This window comes from Pelobates fuscus, chromosome 5, assembly GCF_036172605.1.
Source record: "Pelobates fuscus isolate aPelFus1 chromosome 5, aPelFus1.pri, whole genome shotgun sequence".
Taxonomy (NCBI): domain Eukaryota; kingdom Metazoa; phylum Chordata; class Amphibia; order Anura; family Pelobatidae; genus Pelobates; species Pelobates fuscus.
Genome location: NC_086321.1, coordinates 573859 through 590327, shown reverse-complemented (window position 1 = coordinate 590327; position 16469 = coordinate 573859).

Sequence of the window (16469 nt, the reverse complement as noted above, 5' to 3'; positions counted from 1 at the left end):
CTCACACTGAATGGAGGGATTTATTTGCAGAGTGATGGGCTGCAGGGACCTTTCAAGTCGTTATGGGCCCCCTGCAACCTTTCAATGGACTTTCTATGCATAACTTCCTTCTGGCTGAGGAGATCTCTGATCTCCACAGCAGAAGCATGACTGTGCTGCCGGGCCCCCTGACTGACTCGGGCCCTCGGCCCATGACCAATGTGCCTGAGTGATCAGTCCGCCCCTGCATTGAATCAATGCAGAGGGTGGAGACGCTGAATGTCAGTCACACTGTGCAGCACTGCCCCAGAAAGCACATTGAGTAGCCATCTTATGAGTGGCCAGTGGAGGTATCCCTAGACTGTAATGTAAACACTGCATTTTCTCTGAAAAGCCTGAAGGGGGTGATTCTACTCAGCAGAATAAATACAGTAAGCTGTAATTGTTCTGATGACTATAGTGTCCCTTTAAGTTCAACATGACTTAATGTGCAAGACTCCATTATGGATCCGGGAGTTTAGACACATGATTATTTATGTAGCTATATCATATGTTCACAGTCTATCCGCAAGGTTCTGATCTGTGTTGGCTGCTGCTTACTTGATGACCGTGCATTTTTTTTCCAAATTACAGCTCTTTACCGAATGATCTAAGCTAGTCTTCCCCAAATTCCGGCCCTCCAGATGTTGCTGAACTACAGCTCCCATGATTCTATGGATGAAATAGATAGGCTGAGAATCATGGGAGTTGTAGTTCAGCAACATCTGGAGGGCCAGAGTGTGGGGCAGCCTGATCTAAGCAGTCACAGTGACACAATGTGAATTATAAGATGTCTTATCTCTGAGACATCTGCTTCTTCATTGCACAAGTATTCTGAGCCAACATATTCTTCAGAAGTGATGGTCTCTTTATTCTGAAGAAATGAATTTATCGCACACTTATCTAACAAGTTCACAAGGTTAAAATCATATAAATTAGAGCCTCTGTATGCACAAGATCAATTGCTGACTAATTATCAAAAGAGAAAATCTTCAGACCTGCGAAAAAAACAAGTTAAAAATGAGCAAGATTGAACTGTACGATGACTTGGAGCTGACGGGAGACTCTGTGTCTATAGAAGCTGATAACCCTGACCTGACGTCCACGGGATTCTTGAAAAGAACACAATCCCTGAAAGTCCATGGTGAACCCTGGGTTGTATTTTCTAATACAAATTATCAGGGAGATTTCAAAGTCTACAAGGAAGGGAGTTACCACAAGTTGCCAAACTTCAGCAACGTGATCAGTTCCCTGAGGGTAGTAACTGGTGGCCTACAGCAACCAAAGATTATTGTGCATGAGCGACCCAACCAGAGTGGGGTTCAGCGTACAATCTCCAATGTAGCATCCTCACTTGACAGCTTTGGAATCAGTGGAGTTTGTTCTCACAAAGTGGAGAAGGGAGTATGGAGCCTCTATGATGGAGAGCAATATCAAGGTAGCTCGATAGTTAGTATCACTGGTGATAAGGTGGATGACGAAACTATTCCAGGACTCAGCGGTAAAGTGAGATCTCTCAAACCACACCTGGTGTATGAAACACCAAACTGAATACAAGTAACCTGCTGAGCGATGAATCACAGTCTGCCATTACGCTACCTGCTTAAAGCCTGAGGCCTTTGTAATCTATAAGTTTTAAAATTGTCCCAGCAGCCGATCCGACTACCCCAGATATTCACAAACACCCCAAATAAGCTTTTCACCCCTTAGCATGGGACCAGATTACCAGTCTGTCATGTTTTCACGGGGAGACCATACCTGGGACATTTCTAGAAGAAGACCAATGAAGAGAAGATTTCGGCCCATGACTGGACAGATCCAGGAAGAGATTCCAGGAGGAACTGAATCATCTTAACTAACTGCACATATTGTGACATGTCCTCTCATTTTATTATGCTAACGCAATAAAACCTCTCAAAATGCAACTTCTACTGTGTAGTGACATGTCTGGGGGCAGGTGAGTGGGAATTATTAATGAGTGTGAGTATTAGAGATTTATTCAGCGACATGTCTGGCGGAAGGTGAGTGGGGATTATTAATGAGTGTAAGTATAAAAGGTTTATTCAGTGACATGTCTGGGGGAATGTGAGTGGGGATTATTAATGAGTGTGAGTATAAAAGGTTTATTCAGCGACATGTCTGGGGGAATGTGAGTGGAAAATTAATAGTGAGTGTGAGTATAAATGGTTTGCTCAGCAACATGTCAGCAGGAAGGTGAGTGGGAATGTTGAGTGAGTGTGAGTATAAATGGTTTATTCAGTGACATGTCTGCGGGAAGGTGAGTGGGAATTCTCAGTAAGTGTGAGTGTAAATGGTTTATTCAGCAACATGTCTGGGGAAGGTGAGTGGAGATTATTAATGAGTGTACATGGTTTTTTTTCAGCGACATGTCTGGGGGCAGGTGAGTGGGAATTCTTAGTGAGTGTGAGTATAAATGGTTTATTCAGCAACATGTCTGGGGAAGGTGAGTGGAGATTATTAATGAGTGTACATGGTTTTTTTTCAGCGACATGTCTGGGGGCAGGTGAGTGGGAATTCTTAGTGAGTGTGAGTATAAATGGTTTATTCAGCAACATGACTGGGGAAAGGTGAGTGGAGATTATTAATGAGTGTGAGTGTAAATGGTTTATTCAGCAACATGTATGGGGGAAAGTGAGTGGAAATTATTAATGAGTGTGAGTGTAAATGGTTTATTCAGTGACATGTGTAGGGGATTATTAGTGAGTGTGAGTGTAAATGGGTTATTTAGTGACATGTCTGGGGGAAGGTGAGTGGAGATTATTAATGAGTGTGAGTGTAAATGGTTTATTCAGTGACATGTCTGGGGGAAGGTGAGTGGAGATTATTAATGAGTGTGAGTGTAAATGGTTTATTCAGTGACATGTGTAGGGGATTATTAGTGAGTGTGAGTATAAATGGGTTATTCAGCGACATGTCTGGGGGAAGGTGAGTGGAGATTATTAATGAGTGTGAGTGTAAATGGTTTATTCAGCAACATGTATGGGGGAAAGTGAGTGGAAATTATTAATGAGTGTGAGTGTAAATGGTTTATTCAGTGACATGTGTAGGGGATTATTAGTGAGTGTGAGTGTAAATGGGTTATTTAGTGACATGTCTGGGGGAAGGTGAGTGGAGATTATTAATGAGTGTGAGTGTAAATGGTTTATTCAGTGACATATCTGGGGGAAGGTGAGTGGAGATTATTAATGAGTGTGAGTGTAAATGGTTTATTCAGTGACATGTGTAGGGGATTATTAGTGAGTGTGAGTATAAATGGGTTATTCAGCGACATGTCTGGGGGAAGGTGAGTGGAGATTATTAATGAGTGTGAGTGTAAATGGTTTATTCAGCAACATGTATGGGGGAAAGTGAGTGGAAATTATTAATGAGTGTGAGTGTAAATGGTTTATTCAGTGACATGTGTAGGGGATTATTAGTGAGTGTGAGTGTAAATGGGTTATTTAGTGACATGTCTGGGGGAAGGTGAGTGGAGATTATTAATGAGTGTGAGTGTAAATGGTTTATTCAGTGACATGTCTGGGGGAAGGTGAATGGAGATTATTAATGAGTGTGAGTGTAAATGGTTTATTCAGTGACATGTGTAGGGGATTATTAGTGAGTGTGAGTATAAATGGGTTATTCAGCGACATGTCTGGGGGAAGGTGAGTGGAGATTATTAATGAGTGTAAGTGTAAATGGTTTATTCAGTGACATGTGTAGGGGATTATTAGTGAGTGTGAGTATAAATGGTTTATTTAGTGACATGTGTAGGGGATTATTAGTGAGTGTGAGTATAAATGGGTTATTCAGCGACATGTCTGGGGGAAGGTGAGTGGAGATTATTAATGAGTGTGAGTGTAAATGGTTTATTCAGTGACATGTGTAGGGGATTATTAGTGAGTGTGAGTGTAAATGGGTTATTTAGTGACATGTCTGGGGGAAGGTGAGTGGAGATTATTAATGAGTGTGAGTGTAAATGGTTTATTCAGTGACATGTCTGGGGGAAGGTGAGTGGAGATTATTAATGAGTGTAAGTGTAAATGGTTTATTCAGTGACATGTGTAGGGGATTATTAGTGAGTGTGAGTATAAATGGTTTATTTAGTGACATGTCTGGGAGAAGGTGAGTGGGAATTCATAGTTTTGATTGTACATAGTTTATTTAGTGACATCTATGTACGTAGTGGGGAATCGTGATGCAGCATACCAACATAGAACCAACCAGATTACTAACCAATAATGACAGGCAACATAGTTTGGATGAAACAGTCCACAGTGTTTATTATAACATAGGATAAATACTGTATAACACATCCATAATTAATTTTAATCTTTAGCTTTACTTGATATAAACTAAACGTCAAACATCAATAACCATAACTTAACAAATAAGTTAACACATAGTGTCATACAGTATAACCCAACCGTCCTTGCCAATATACTGACTCACCTCCCCTTGGCATGAATTCCTTTTCCTTCCAATGCTTACCAGACGATCTTTTCCTCACTCGGTGGGCACGTCATAACAGGTAGACATGTGCAATACGTTTCGGTCCGAATATTAATTCGGACGAATTTCGGGCAATTCGGACATTCGGGTACTTCAGAATGTCTGAATTGCCGAGGTCCCGAATTTCCAAAGTGCTGAAGTTCCGAAGCACAGTATTGCCTAAGTACTAATATAATTACCCGGTGAAAGAAAAAGAATGTTACATTGTATACAATTTTAAATAAAAAGTATACAAACCTAGCCAGGATTCACCTGTAAGCATTTGCAACACTTACATCAAGTAACATACATTCATATAAAATGTAAGTTACTTGGCCAGTCAGTGTAATGACCGGAATGAATAAGTAGATAACTCTATAATTCCCACAGTATTAGGGAGCTATCTACTAAAAGGCTGAAAGACCTAAATTGGTCTTTCAGCCAAATTTACTAATACTAAGTAAAGATTACTTAGTATTAGTAAATTATGCCCCTACTCGCTATACTGCGAGTAGGGGCATGTCTATTAAACAGTGGCTGTGGCTGCTCACTGTTAAAAAAAATAAAAAGTCCCCCTTCCCGAGCCCCCAGCCGCGACGCGCAAGTGGGGGCTTTTAAACTAAAGGGGGGACCTGTTGCCTCCCCGGCCCCCACCCCTGAGTGGCAGGTGGGGGCCCTAATGTAAAATAATGGAGGGGGACCTATTGTCCTCCCCCGGGCCCCCACCCCTGAGCGGCGGGTGGGGGCCCTAAATCAGAATAGGGGGGACCTAATGTCCTCCCCCTGGCCCCCACCCATGAGCAGTGGGTGGGGCCCTAAATTATAATAAGGGGGACCTAATGTCTCCCCTGGCCCCCACCCCTGAGCGGCAGGTGGGGGCCCTAAATACCAATAGGGGGACCTATTGTCCGGCCCCCACCCCTGAGGGGCCCTAACAAAAAGTTAACCCCCCTCCCAGGTGACTAGGGGTCCCCAAACCCCTAGTCACCCCCTCTCCCCCCCAAAAAAATTAACCCCCTACCTACCCCCCTCACCCTAAAAATAATGAGGGGGGACCTTTAATTAAGTACCTAAATACTAATAAGGGGGGGGACCAAAGGTCCTCCCCCCTGGCCCCCACCCCTGAGCGGCGGGTGGGGGCCCTAAAAAAAATCCCCCCAGGTGACTAGGGGTCCCCAAACCCCTAGTTACCCCCTCCCCCCCAATAAAAACTATCCCTTTATCTACCCCCCTCACCCTAAAAACTAATGAGGGGGGGACCTTTAACTAAGTACCTGTAAAAAAAAAACTTACCATTCGATGTTTTCTTTCTTCTAAACTCTTCTTTTTTCAGCCCCAAAAAAGGCCAAATAAAAAGAATTTCCGAAGTGTTGAAGTGTCGAATTGCCGAAGTCCCGAATTGCGAAAATCCTGAATTTCGGAATGCCGAACCGAACTGAAAATTTTCCCCATGCACATGCCTAATAACAGGTAACCTAAGGTTAACCCTTTAGAGCAGGGGAGGTAGAGACCTGAAATTTGACCACTAGAGTTGAGTGTGACGGTACAATCCTTTACTCCATCAAGCATTCCCTTCTTCCCATAAAATAAAATCGCCAAGTAATCCACAGAGTAATACATCGCTGGTATCGCCAAATAATCCACACATGAGCCAAGGCTTAATGCTGGAACAAGTCTGATTTACGGAGAAACAGGGCACACAATTTATGCAGTACATAACTCCTCCCCTGGGCCAGGCTAGATAATTGGGTTTGAGCACTTATCAAACTCAATTATCTAGTGGCCAGAAAAGTTGCAATTTTTCACAATTGTTGGAAACATACTTTATACATAACATACCAATACATATTCCTGGGTAGCTGAGGGTGATGTGAGCAACATATCCAAATTTCGTGAGAATCCATTCGGTAGTTTTGGAGTTATACCGTGTGGAAGTTTTACCGGCTCGCCACGAGGTTGTAACAGACTCAGAGTTCCATGAAATCAGTGGTGCGAACCGGTCTCCGTTCGGCTGAAAATTGCACGAAAACCCCCATAGATATAATGTAGCTGGTTACATGAGTGCTCCCCTCGTTCGGTAGATTGAAACTCCCGAACGCCATTCATGGACAATTTGTGGAAATGGGTCAGACGGGACTTCCATGGGGGACCGGGGATTGCTGGAGAGCAATGCCGAAATTAGTTCCAGGCGCTCGACGCCTAGGTCCCGCTGGCCGGCCGTTTGGAGTTTAAGATGGCCGCCATCCATTGTTCTCGCCACGTGTCCGTGTCCTGAAATGGCGGCCACCCAGGAGCACTCAATTAGCTTGTGGTTTCGTGCAATAACACAGGATTCTACGTTCTAATTGCTACCCAGGGTGGTCCTTGTTTGGTAAAATAGCGATTTTACCGAACAAGGGATTTTGACGAATAGAAAGTAACAAATGAACTAGTAATAAAGGTAATAAATCCAATGAATACAGTAGCAGGGAAGGAGAGAACCGAATGAGTGGAGGGTGATTCTTCACAATGGCCCCCCATTTTTCTCCCTGCTCCAGCAGACATGGCTGGACCTTTCCGGGTCCAGTAAGGCTGGCGGGACTTCCAGCCATTAGTCCGAGAGTAAGTCCATTTGGCAAGATAGCCCATGCGCGTCCCCATTTTGTTTGCCCAGCCGATAGTGTATGGTGAAGTCGTTGGGTTGAAGAGCAAGACTCCACCTTAGCAAGCGGGCATTGTCACCAGAGTCCCGGTTGAGCCAAACTAGACGGTTGTGGTCTGTGATGAGGGTGAAGGCACGGCCATGGGGTCAGTTTCTTGAGCTTCCATACTAGGGCCAGGCACTCTTTTTCAATGGTCGAGTAGCTGACCTCCCTAGGCAGAAGTTTCCGACTCTGATCTGGCTCAAAACTGCCCCCAGTCCAAACATTGAAGCGTCTGTATGGACGATAAAGCGTTTGTTAGGATCTGGGGCAGCCAATACAGGAGCATTAACAAGAGCTTGTTTTAGGGCTTGGAAAGCCACACTCCGGGGACCACAGGACTTGCCAGGGCAGTTTATTTTTAGTCAAATCAGTCAGGGGTTTGGCTAGGGTACTATAGTCTGGTACAAAACGCCTGTAGTAGCCGGCTGTCCCTAGAAAGTCCATGACTTGTGTCTTGGTACATGGAGTGGGCCAATTGGCAACGGCCTCGATCTTAGCGGGCTCTGGTCGTTGCTTACCACATCCAACCCGGTGACCCAAATATTGCACCTCCGCCATACCAATGTGGCACTTGTCAGGCTTCAAGGTCAAGCCGGCCCACCTAATCCTATCTAATACGGACCCTACATGCTTTTAGTGTGCCTCCCAGGTATCACTATAAATAGCGATATCGTCCAGGTAGGCACACGCATAATCCTGGAGACCCTCTAATAGGCGGTCCACCATCCATTGGAAGGTGGCGGGAGCGTTCTTCATCCTGAACGGCATAACTCGAAACTGGTATAGGCCGAACGGGGTAATGAAGGCTGACTTGGGGACCGCGTCCTCTGCCAAGGGAATCTGCCAATATCCCTCGCAGAGGTCTATCGTGGTCAAGTACTTCCCCTTAGATATGTGGTCGAGCAGCTCGTCCATCCGAGGCATCGGATAGGCGTCAGTCACCGTCTTGTCGTTGAGCCGCCTGTAATCAACAAAGAAGTGGGTCGTGCCCTCCGCTTCGGTACCAAGACCACAGATGAGGCCCAAGGACTGTCAGAGTGTTCTATCACTCCTAGCCGCAGCATCTCATTCGGCAGATGGGTTCGGTCCAAACCATGCCAGCCGCTATCTGATCTCCCTGTTGGTTTCGGTTTCATGAACGGTCGGTACTGCTGCTGCCAAGCTCTCCCGGTCTAGCTCCATGAGTTCAGCAATTATGACCCGCTTGGCCTTGTTGCTGGCAATACCTCCACGCACCTCCAACAGTTCCTTCAGTGTGCTACGTTTAAGCTGTGTGTACCAGCCCTCCATGCACTGTACACTAGTTCATTCCTTAAATTCATTTTTTACTGAACAAGGGATTTTGACGAATGAACTAGTAATAAAGGTAATAAATCCAACAAATACAGTAGCAGGGAGGGAGAGAACCGAATGAGTGGAGGGTGATTCTTCACATTGAGCAAACCCGAACTGAAAAGTTTGGGTTAGTACCGAACATTACGTTTATTGGACCCCGGACCCGGACATATCACTGTATGTTCGGGTTGGAGTTCGGTGTTTGGCGATTTAATGACGCGTTTTAAAAAGGCTGCAGGGCAGCCAATCAACAAGTGTTTGACTCGTGTGCCCTCAGAAGCCATCACTGCCATGCCTACTAATGGCATGGCTGTGATTGCCCAGTGCAGCATATACAGCCTGTGGCTGCTCACTGTTAAAAAAAATAAAAAAATTCCCTCCTCCTGAGCCCGGCAGGTGGGGGGCCCTAAATACCAATAAGGGGGGGACCTACTGTCCCCCCACCCCGGCCACCACCCTGTGCAGTGGGTGGGCCCCTTAATATCAATAAGGGGGGGCCTACTGTCCTTCCCCCCGGTACCCACCACTGAGCGGAGGGTGGGGGCCTGTTACGGTTGCCTCCAGGCTGGCTGGAAGTTGGACCATAGAAAGGATGCTCCTAGCGCTCACCAAAGGACCATTAGCACCGTAGACACCATAACTACTGCGTAGACACCATAAGTTCTGCAGACTCCACGAACCGCCGCTGCTGGGCTAGGATCTCGCTGTCTGCTATCCACCCTGGACCTACGACCAGGCTCCAGGTTTCAGTAGGTGAACCTCTTCCTTCTGTAGAGCGAAGCAGGATCAGGAACAAGAGCTCTTACAAGAGCTCAGTAGCTAAGGGAGTATGAAGAGCATAGCAATCTCTGTAGTGATTATAGCTGTCCCCTACAAACATGAGTCAAGGCTGCAAGTTAGAGGGTCAAGTCATTCTGTTTTATTGGCACCCAAAGGGCTTTCTTTTATGCAGGTTTCCCTTAGATTGGACCACCCACAGGGTTTTAAAGAACAGCCACTAACACACGTACAGTACAGAAAACACTCCCAGCAATTACACACAAAATCCTCCCCTCTGCCTGTGATATAATTATGGTACGCAATGGGTTAACATAATTATCACAAGCAGGAAAAATAGTTTTTATACATACACTGTAACTTTAAACCATACATCCAATCTTCATACATAAAAATCGCACAAATCCCTCCAGTGGATAAAAAATTAGACGGAAGTCCTTTATGACCGACCGCAGGCACATTTTCCTGCCCAAAACCGTTCCATAGATTTGGGCTGTGCGGCCGGTCAATTTCATGCGTTCGAATTGACGAATGGGACTTAGTCTCTGCAGCTGAAAGTTCAGTATGGGAGAAGGTAAGGGTCAGCGGTGTTCGGTGAAATGTGTAGCCGATTTTAGTTCCATGGATTTGGCTACACATATCGCTGACCTCGTTCGAATGAACAAAGATGGCCACCGCCACGTGTTGGTTTGCACGAACGGCGGCCCCCCAGCGTTCGGCAATTTACCTACAGCAGGCTCCCAGCCTGGGAGGTAAATTGCCTGCACACTTCCACTTCTGGGTGGTCCGCCTGTGTGGTACTTGGTTCAGTAAGCCCCATTTACTGAACCAAGTGGGAGAAAGCCAGGAACAAGTTATTTTACAGGTCTGGGGACATAGTCTTAAGGGGGCATTGTTCACCAAAGTCACAATATATCCCCAGGCGGTTCTTAAAGGGCCATACGCACCCAATAAAAGTCCATACGTTTTCAGGGGCACAATCTCCCAGGGGCCATAGTCATGAGGAAGGAGGCTGGCAAATAGGCTTCTCCACAACCCAGGGAAGCAGGGCAATTTGTCATTTAAAGGGCCAGTTACAAATGGTATAAAAAAATAAATAAAAATTGGGTGGGGGGGAGGGGGGACCTAAGCAATTACACACAAATAAAAATTGGGTGGGACCTAATGTCCTCCCCCCCCCGGGCCCCACCCCTATGCGGCGGGTGGGGGCACTAAATAACAATAAGGGGGGGACCTACTGCCCTCCCGTCCTGGCCCCCATCCCTGAGCGGTGGATAGGGGCCATAAATAAAAATTGGGGGGGACCTAATGTCCTCCCCCTGACCCCCACCCCTGAGCATTTATGGGGGCCATAAATAAAAATCGGGGGGAGACCTAATGTCCTCACCCCCGGCCCCCACCCCTGCACGGCGGGTGGGGGCCCTAAATAACAATAAGGGGGGGACCGTGGGGGCAGGGGGGCCCTAAATAACAATAAGAGGGGGACCTACTCCCCCCCGGCCCCAACCCCTTGGGGGGATCCTTATCTAAATACCTGTTAAAAAAATAGACTTACCATTTGATGTCTTCTTTCTTCTAAAATCTTCTTTTTAGGTCCCCCCTTATTGTTATATAGGGCCCCCACCCGCCGCGCAGGGGTGGGGGCCGGTGGGGAGGACATTAGGTTCCCCCCTAATTTTTATTTATGGCCCCCACCACTCAGGGGTGGGGCCGTGGGGGAGGATAGTAGGTCACCTTATTGTTATTTAGGGCCCCCACCCGCCGCTCTACCTGTTTCCTGTCCCATTGTTCTCCAGCAGGGCGTTGTCCCAGGGACACTGCCAGACCAGTTGAAACTGGCTGCTTTGTCCCTCCTCAATCTCTCATCAGCCCTTGCTATTGTTTAACCCCATGGCGATTTGACTGTGTTCGTGGGCAGAGGCGGCTCTCTAATTAGGCGGTTTAGGCGGCCCCCTAAGACCTCGCGCTGGCTGGGGCCTCGCGGCCGCCTAAACCGCCTGAGGGCAGACTGTGTTAGGTTCTCGGTCAGTGACCAAGGACCTGACACCAGGAGGGGGCCCAGCGGCTTGCCCGGTATGCCGCCGGATGCGAGGCCCCTCCTGGTTGCCCGGCCAGCCACCGCAGACACCGTTCTGCAGCTCCGCAGTGAGCAGAGCTGCAGACCATGTGTCAACTGCCCACTTGCCACCAGTTTGGCCATATTTCAGAGCTGCAACATCACTGGAGTGCCCAAAAGCACAAGGTGTGCAATACTCAGAGACATGGCCAAGGTAAGAAAGGCTGAAAGACGACCACCACTGAACAAGACACACAAGCTGAAACGTCAAGACTGGGCCAAGAAATATCTCAAGACTGATTTTTCTAAGGTTTTATGGACTGATGAAATGAGTGAGTCTTGATGGGCCAGATGGATGGGCCCGTGGCTGGTTTGGTAAAGGGCAGAGAGCTCCAGTCCGACTCAGATGCCAGCAAGGTGGAGGTGGAGTACTGGTTTGGGCTGGTATCATCAAAGATGAGCTTGTGGGGCCTTTTCGGGTTGAGGATGGAGTCAAGCTCAACTCCCAGTCCTACTGCCAGTTTCTGGAAGACACCTTCTTCAAGCAGTGGTACAGGAAGAAGTCTGCATCCTTCAAGAAAAACATGATTTTCATGCAGGACAATGCTCCATCACACGCGTCCAAGTACTCCACAGCGTGGCTGGCAAGAAAGGGTATAAAAGAAGAAAATCGAATGACATGGCCTCCTTGTTCACCTGATCTGAACCCCATTGAGAACCTGTGGTCCATCATCAAATGTGAGATTTACAAGGAGGGAAAACAGTACACCTCTCTGAACAGTGTCTGGGAGGCTGTGGTTGCTTCTGCACGCAATGTTGATGGTGAACAGATCAAAACACTGACAGAATCCATGGATGGCAGGCTTTTGAGTGTCCTTGCAAAGAAAGGTGGCTATATTGGTCACCCATTTGTTTTTGTTATGTTTTTGAATGTCAGAAATGTATATTTGTGAATGTTGAGATGTTATATTGGTTTCACTGGTAAAAATAAATAATTGAAATGGGTATATATTTGTTTTTTGTTAAGTTGCCTAATAATTATGCACAGTAATAGTCACCTGCACACACAGATATCCCCCTAAAATAGCTTTAACTAAAAACAAACTAAAAACTACTTCCAAAAATATTCAGCTTTGATATTAATGAGTTTTTTGGGTTCATTGAGAACATGGTTGTTGTTCAATAATAAAATTAATCCTCAAAAATACAACTTGCCTAATAATTCTGCACTCCCTGTATTGAGCACTCAGATCCAAGCTATCTGGGGATAGGTCAAATGTGGGGGTTCAGTTCTATAGAATATTAGTTATGTATTTTAATGTGTTTTGTGGCAGTGTTAACTTGGTATTTTTTCTGTACCTGGAGATAATTGAGTTAACTACAGTTACTTAAGCCAGTTATCTCCAGGATAGAGTAGAAAATAGACCGACCGCACATCCCAAATCTATGGAACTCTTTTGGTCATGAAAGCCATGCTTGCGGTCGGTCAAATAGGACTTCCACCTAACTTTTAAACCACTGGAGGGAATTGTATGTTTTTTGAGCATGTTTGTAAATGGAGTATGCTGATTCAGAATATGTATTTTTTATGGAGATTTTATGTATATTTTGGGAGTTATGAATATTGTATGAAACTGTATATTTTCTTGCCTGGGAGGGTTTGTGTGTCCTAACTGGGAGTGTCTGACTGTATTGTATTGTGTTTGAATGGCTGTTCCACAAGACCACGTGGGTGGTAACCATATGAGAAAAGTTGCATATAAGACAATAAACCCTCAGACTACTGAGATTCTTGCTTGACCCTCAATACAGAGCCTCGTCTCATACTTGGGGTGATTATTAGTGTGTTTTCCTATTCGGTGCTTAGGAGTGTTTGGTAGCTGACCTTGTATTCGGGAAGGGAACATCTTTGGCGACGTTAACCCTTCTGTGGCAAACCTAGCCACTTCTGAACTACATTCAGTACAGGTTGTCCGTAGGCTGAAGATATAATGTGTAACGTTAAATGTATATGTATTGTCCTATGGCCGTTCGCATGCTGGCAGCCGTATGCTGCCAGCATACAAAGCATTCATACGACGAAACACGGCTATCCTGGCCGTTCGCCGTACGAATGTGGACTCCCCAGGTAGACCACACATTCACAGGTCGTGTGGCACCAATTAACCGGTTGCAACATTGTTGCAATCGGTAATTAAGGGCTCTCCTAGGTGGCCGTCGTTCGACTACCGACCATGCGGCGGTCGGCCATCTTGGATCCTTTGTCTCTGCAGCGGTGTTCGGTCGTCGAGAGCCTGGAACTGGAAACGGCTACTCAATGATCTGAACACCGCTGGACTTCCAGAGCGTTCGGGAGTTCCGCGTTCGGTACATTATATGTCCCGTACTTATTCGGTACTTTTAAACCCACTTTAATGTTTAACTGTATTATGTGCGGCGTTCGGTCAATTCGGCTGGGATCGGAGCGGTATTCTCACAAAGTGTGCGCTCCGACCCCAGCTATCTACCGAACATTCAGTTATTCCAAAGTACCGAATATTGTGTGAATTATATATTTTAATGTCAATTGTCGGTTTTGCTGCACGAGGGGATAATCCACTTAATCGTCCATTTTAGTGGGAGTATCCTTCTCGTGCAGCAATGCCTGTTGGGAAAGCCACAGTGCATGTTGGGAGAAATCCCCTGGAATTACTGTCTGGAAACCCCTTGCATGGGGAACTGTATAAATACGCTGCTTGTGAATAAACCGAGTTAGTTGACTCCCAAACTGTGTTTCGTCCGGTTATTGGGAGGATTGGGAACATTGCCTTGCTTTCTGTTCTGACTGTGGATTTCCTGGATGTACCAACGGATATCGTATGCTATTACACTGCATTCCGTTACAATTGGTGGCAAGCGACGGGATCCGAACCTTACAGCCGAAAAAGCAGCGTTCGTGTAAACTGGAACTACCGAACAAGGAAAGCAAGGGCAATTCGTATGGAGATTGATTATACCATACTAAAACGACAGACTTTAAAAGAGCTACTGGAAGCCAGGGGTAAGATAGCCAGCAACAAATCTAAGGCTGTGCTGATCGCTGAACTGATGGAGGGAGACAGAGCCCGCAGCGCTACACCCCCACCAGCCATGGAAGAGACCCCATTCCAAAAAGAGCTACGAACCAGGTTGGCGTTCTTACCGCAACCAGTACCGCTGGAAATATTGACCGTGATGGTATCGGATGTACAGGATTATCTGATGGCAACCAGCACACCAGCGACACCGCCTAGGGCAGAGTCTGTTACTGCCTCCACCTACGGACAGGTAAAGCCCAAAGTCCCACATCACGCATTTAAAGCGTTTTGTGAAGAAAAGGACGAAATTGATGGGTATTTGCAGGACTTTGAGCGGCTGTGCGATTTGCACGATTTGGAACCCGCAACATGGGTGCCGCTGCTGGCAGGCAAATTATCGGGTAGGGCGGCTGAAGCCTACCGTGCTGTACCCCGAGAGGACAGCAAGGATTACCCTAAAGTAAAGAGGGCGATCTTGGAGAGGTATGCTATTACCCCAGAGGCGTACCGGCGGAAATTCCGGGGCTTGCGCAAGCCTGAGAAAGACTCTCATGCAGAATGGGCGCACAAGCTGGACCAAGCATCACTAGGCTGGATACAGGCCAGCAACGCTACTAACATGGAGGAGTTGAGGCAGTTAATGCTGCTGGAACAGTTTTTTAATGGTTTGTCCCCAGAAGCACAAGAATGGGTGAGAGACCGTAAACCACTCACCCTACCCGAAGCCGCTCACGGTGCCCAAAATAAGACTCTCCCTCGGATTACAGGGCCACCCAATAATTTTATCCCTACCGGCCCCACCGCACCCCTGCACAGGCCGGCACTGAATACTCCACCAACCCCCTCCCGATACAACGGCCGGGCTAACATTCAGTGTCACACCTGCAAGCAGTGGGGGCACATTTCTCGAGAGTGCACCCAAAACCGGAGCCGACAAGCTTGGAATCAGGTGCGACAAAATTTGGCACCCAGGGCTGCTGCGCACCATTACCAGGTAGCACCCGCCACCCAAGAATTGCTGAGCGCTCAAATTGAGGAGCCCCTAGGGGTGCTGCACGAAGTAATGTCAGTCCGAGCCACCGACAACCGACAACACCATCGGCAGCTAGTGACCCTGGAGGGGAAGGAGGTACAAGGGCTCCGGGATTCGGGAGCCACTTTAACTTTGGTTGCACCACATTTGGTACCAGGCGCAACCCACACTGGCGGCTCCGTGGCAGTACGGGTGGCCGGGGAGCAGTATACCGGCTACCTACTGCCAAAGTTCATTTGGATTGGGGTGTGGGAGAGGGGACCGTAGAAGTGGGGCTGATGCAGAATTTACCTGCCGATGTTGTACTGGGGAATGACTTGGGCCAAATGACTTCCGCTTTTATTCCCCAGGCTCCGTACCAGGAGGCCCTTCCCGTAACCACCCGGCAACAGGCTCGCACCACGGCTACACCGATACACTCTGAGGCTCAGGTAAGAGACCATGTTCCCCAACTGACCTCCATGTCCTGGGATACCCCGACTACCTTTGCGACCGAAGTCCAGACCGATCCCACTCTCCAAGTATATAGGGACCGGGCACAAACAGACCAAGCAGGGTTAGAGGGGGAGCGGTTCATCTGGGAGAAAGAGTTGCTATACCGTGTCACGGCAAAAGATGTGGGGGGATCTGTCACCTTAACTAATAAACAGCTAGTGGTACCCCAGAAGTATAGACAGGAGCTGCTGAGAATTGCTCATGACATCCCCCTGTCAGGACACCTAGGGATGACCCGTACCCGATACCGTTTGACACATGCCTTCTTCTGGCCCGGGATCTCTCAGGATGTGCGCCAGTATTGCACCTCCTGCGACGTCTGCCAGCGTGTAGGTAAACGAGGGGATCGCCACAAAGCCAGGCTATGCCCCCTACCCATCATAGCAGAACCCTTCAGCCGAGTAGCAGTGGATATCGTAGGGCCCCTGCCAAAACCCAGTCCCTCTGGCAAAAGATATATCCTAACTATAGTGGACTACGCCACCAGGTACCCCGAAGCTGTGGCCCTCTCTAATATCCACGCTGAG